The following is a 4,762-nucleotide window of genomic DNA, read 5'->3' as shown; positions in this document are numbered from 1 at the left end:
TATTTCTGGCAAAAATAGTCTGCAACACGAAGTTATCACGATATTTGATGACGCGCACATTTACAGTCTAGGTTCAAAATGTAATACCAAATCAAAGTGACCAGTAAGGTTATCATATTACGTTTTGTTATGAATTCGTTTATTTGAAAAAAATGTAATTATTTACACCATAAGATACATATGATACATTTTGGGGAATGAGTAAGTTTATAACTTGTTTTTGGTTCTTTGAAAAATGCACGCAGCCTCTCAGATGTTTCTAGAGAAGCTAATTAGCATAATGAGCTAACAGCTGTCTGTGAAATGAAATGTCTGTACACAGTGTATCAAGATATAGCTAATTTAATTGTTGTCAAATTTACACAAATTTAGCATTAGGCTATATTAATTAGTAGTTATAAATAGGTGCTGCGACCTCCGTCCACCCAGCAGTTTGATGTCTTCCAAAAGCGCCCACTAAATATAAACTAACACAAATCATAAGGAAGAAAATGGAGAAATACATGATGGGAAACTGCTTATTAACTGCTTTAAGAGATAAATTCAGGGTAAGTTGATAAATAAAGGATTAAGCGCACAGGGATTAGGTTTAGGGTCATGTGTTTACAAGTTAAAGGTTTTTAATGGACTCGCTGAGTCCTTCACAGATACTGTAATATGTGTGTATGTAGTAATGAGGGGGATGGGGTTAAAGATGGGGTTGGGGTCCTACAAACAAAGGCTCTACTGGGAGCACAAAAGAAGTGGGTCACGGCCTGCTGGCCCACCATGGCCCAACTTTGTGGATGGGGGTGCCACCATAGCTCAGTGGATAAACTCTGCTTTGATAAACCTAAGCTTAATGAATTTATCCGTATTAATATTATATTATATTGTTTGCAAATATAGGGAAAAATATTAACATCTGTTCTATGGATAAATAGTTGTACAGTTGCCTAAAGTCTCTTTATATTGTAAGGTAAACACTCTACAATAATAGAGAGAAAATACCAACAATTACACGACCACCTATGAGCAAGCACTTTGGCGACAGTGAGAAGGAAAAACGTACTTTTAATAGGAAGAAACGTCTGGCAGAACCAGGCTCAGGGAGTGGCATCTGCCATTGGGAAAGAGGTTAGAGAGACAGGACAAAAGACACACTGTGGAAGAAAGCCTAACTAAGGTCGGGCAGAAGGATTTCAAATTATTCTTTGTTAGTATAAGTTTATTAATTTTCCTTTTATTTTTTGATAATCATTTTTAAGGTTTAAGTAAATGCAAACCCCCTGGCTCAAAAACAAGGTTTGAAACCTTTTCCAGTTTTTAATAGAGGGTAAAAATTTCTTCAGAGTATACCAACGTTTTTATATGCAAGAAAAATCATGAAAAATAAATCTTTTTTCTTTTTCTTCTACTTCTTTTTTTGACTAATAAGGGATTAATCAACTGCTTAAAGCCTATTATTAGGGCTGATGATCAAAGGGACACAAATCAGACCAACCCCGGTGGTTCTTTATTATAGACTGTGGCTCCCTCTGTGGAAAAGATGATGATATTACATTCACCTTCCCCAAGTGATGAATAAGAGATGATCATCCTACTTTCACTACTTGCAGCTCTCTTCCTGCAGATCTGAAAAGTATTTTAGGATTGTGATGTGTTATAAATATTTATGCTATAAAACTGTATCTGAGCTCTTTCTGAATCATTGCCAATCCCTTTGTGTACAAAATGTTTTGAAACAAGTGAAGGTTATTATAGAGATTCATGACCAAAATATGTAAATTGTTGACATATTCTGTGAAGCTTCAGTATTTAGAAGCAGTCGGAACGACCAACAAAAGAAGACGAAGAGCTTTCTGCCTGTGCTGGATTGTGAGTGACAATTCTCCATCCCCTTTTCACGTCAGTTGCCTAATTAACTGATTGAGTAATCAATTTTAAAATCCTCTAAAGAGCAAAATTAGCTCCCTTAATAGTGACAGTTTGGAGTGAATATGAGCAGAGTCTTTTAGTACTTTGTGTTCTGTGCTTATGTAACACCAACCCTTAGTCATACAGGCCTGACTTTGCCTTTTTTTTTCAACTGATGCAAGGTTTGGCTTCCTGTTATGTAACAGAACCAGGCTCTTCAAACCTCTAGATTACTGTATTTCTCCGTGATAGCCCTCACCCTAAACCAACATAGCAGAACATACAGAATGCAGAAATGATGCTATATAAAATATTTTGCCAGTGGGTGGCAGTGTTTTTGCACTGCTCCTTCTGGTCAATGACTTGGAAAGCTTGTAACACCTGCAGAAGAGGTACTGCTCTTTCTGGGAATTTCAGTTTTTCCCTGTTGATAGTTTCTGCCATTCGTATGCTCAATAATATTTCCTAATGTTTACAGGAACAAAATAACCCCTAAATTCAAGAATCCTGTGCTTGCTCGCTTTAAAACAATTGGACACCAATCATCAGTCAATACAATATGGATGGTGGTCCATCCATATTACTTAATGCATGAGCAGTGGTGTACATTACAGTGAAATACAAGTGAAAACAGCCTTGGAAAAGGCCTGTTATTTTCCATCTTCACTTCAGAATTAAGCTGTGGTCTTAGACACATACAATACCTTGTTGCTAGGTAACATCAGTATGATGCCTGTGCTCAGCCCAGTACTCAAGATCACTTTGAAAATGCACCCTTATTTCACACTAATGCCAGTAAATTATGCTAACTAAAATATTCCATGAACAGTTTTGTCAGTAAATTGACTTCATTGTGACTTTAATGTTAATTGTAATCAGACTAACTTGTAATGACAGGTAAAATTTTACCATTTTATTCAATGTAGATCCACACTTGTATATATATTAGCTATAAAGGTTGGGAAAAGTACCAAGTGGAAACTTTACATACCTTTAATAACATGCTGGATTGTGCAGTGGCGTAAGCTAGAAGTAGCTCTATTTATAAATCATCACACATTTTTTCCTTCAGATATTTAAGGATCAACAAAACAAACATTATGTAATACTCTACTCCACAGATTTTGGTTTTCAGGTTTCCATAGCAGGTGTGTGTGCGCTATTTCTGAGTGTCATCCCAAGGTCTGTATGCTGAACTCTATAATTAAGGGCTCTTCCTGTATGTGTGCTTTTGCAAACACAGGCTGTTTCACAGTAACTGAAACAATGTAAAAGTGTTGTTAATGCACCAGATTCAAGGAGCAAAGAGGCAAAACTGGTCCGTTACCTACAGCAAGGAGGATGTGCAGAGTTGGAGATGAGAAAGTGGAGGTGTGAGCTGATTCAAGGCCAACATATGGGGGTATGCAGGCCTTAAGAAAGAAAAAAGATGGCTTTTGTTACACAACTAAGTCAGTGATTTCATAACCTTTTTTTAAGTATGAAAGACACGGAGATCTAATTAGCAGCCATAACAAAGCATAAGTGAGTACTTCCCATGTTCTCTGTCTGCCACTGATTACTGTCACACGCACTAAATGTACAGTACTGTATTTTCACCTTGATAGCATTTTGTCCCTTCTGTTGCGTTGATGTAGTACTGCTTGCCAGGTTAGGTTCTGCCATCTGTTACAGAGTGTGTAATCTGTCACTGTGTGCGTGTAGTTTGCAAGTCAGTGCCACGGTGACGTGTCACTTAGATTGCCAGACACCAGGGACCTTGTTAAGTTGTGACATGACATGTACCATTATTCTGTTAGCCCATGTGCAATAATACTTTCATGTATATTGCACCTGGTTTCAGTACTTTAAGTGTACTTTGTTACAGAGCTATTAGACACCATTATGGTTTACTGCTTCTATTGGGCCTTACTGGGTTTAAGCTAAAAGAGGGAAAATATATGTGAAAATGCAACATGTGGCTGACTCAGCTGTTCACAGCTCCTGCCTTTATGTGGGAAAAGTCTTTCACAGTCCATGCAAATGGGCTGATTAATTACTTTGCTGATTTAAAGTAATTTAAAAAAGATTACTATTGTAGGTTACAAACCATATTTGGCCGACAACCTTGGAGTACTTGAGTCTTTTTCCGTCAACTTGAAAATGAAAACAGATATTTGCTGTAACAGCACTCTTGTCCTGTCAGTTATTAGACTGCAGCTCTGCTCCTCAATTAGAAGCTGTTTAATAATGGTCACTGCATTTAGAAACTAATGAGGTGCCCAGTTTAAGAAGTCTTAAGCAAAATAAATGATGTACAGTACGTGGATCAGGCTGCTGACATTAGTGTGATTAGTTCTGGCTGCTACAGAATAGAGAGGAAGACAGAATTTGGGGAACGGTAAGGGTGAACAGATGACAAATAAGTGAGAGAGAGATAGCTTCCTCTCACACTATGGTATGTGATCTGGTCTGCTGCATTACTCTACAATGCATTTTCTATGTAGTCCTCCACTCCCTCCCTCTCTCCACTCTCTGTAAGCAGTAATCTCCAGTCGCTCTCACTGCCTCGCAGCTTTCTGCCCTGCCACAGCGCATCTCTCTCTCTCTCTCTCTCTCTCTCTCTCTCTATCTCTCTCTCTCACTCTCTCTCCTTTCGGCTCTACTTTCTCCCCAGTGAGGATGACAACCCCGAATTTGATGAACCAGCGAAGCTCTCATTCCGGCTGGTGGCTTCTGAGGGAGACCCCACATGAATGGGCTTACTGGACGAGGAGGTGCCGCGTCTAAGGAGCTTCGTAGGAAACCTGTCAGCTGTAGCAGTCGCTGAGTGAGTGTTATACTATTTTACTTAGGGTTTCTGTCAAGAATAAAGAATGAGTGAGGG

At 38.6% G+C, this 4,762-nt stretch overlaps 1 protein-coding gene across 8 annotated transcripts in view; it reads left to right on the top strand.

Annotated features, from left to right (window-relative positions):
* The first annotated feature begins 4,461 nt into the window (after positions 1–4,461).
* The window catches only part of citb (citron rho-interacting serine/threonine kinase b), a 50,761-nt gene continuing 50,460 nt past the window's right edge, over positions 4,462–4,762 (top strand). For 2 of the 8 annotated variants that reach the window (XM_026187269.2, XM_026187268.2), the window contains exon 1: positions 4,462–4,705. The gene's annotated coding sequence lies outside the window, so the exon portion shown is untranslated. The remainder of the gene's footprint in view (positions 4,706–4,762) is intronic. The other 6 variants (XM_026187270.2, XM_026187267.2, XM_080309037.1 and 3 more) reach the window with 3 other exon arrangements.

The sequence above is a fragment of the Astatotilapia calliptera genome, chromosome 12 (assembly GCF_964374335.1).
Source record: "Astatotilapia calliptera chromosome 12, fAstCal68.1, whole genome shotgun sequence".
Lineage (NCBI taxonomy): Eukaryota > Metazoa > Chordata > Actinopteri > Cichliformes > Cichlidae > Astatotilapia > Astatotilapia calliptera.
This window is presented reverse-complemented; position numbering and strand designations above follow the sequence as displayed.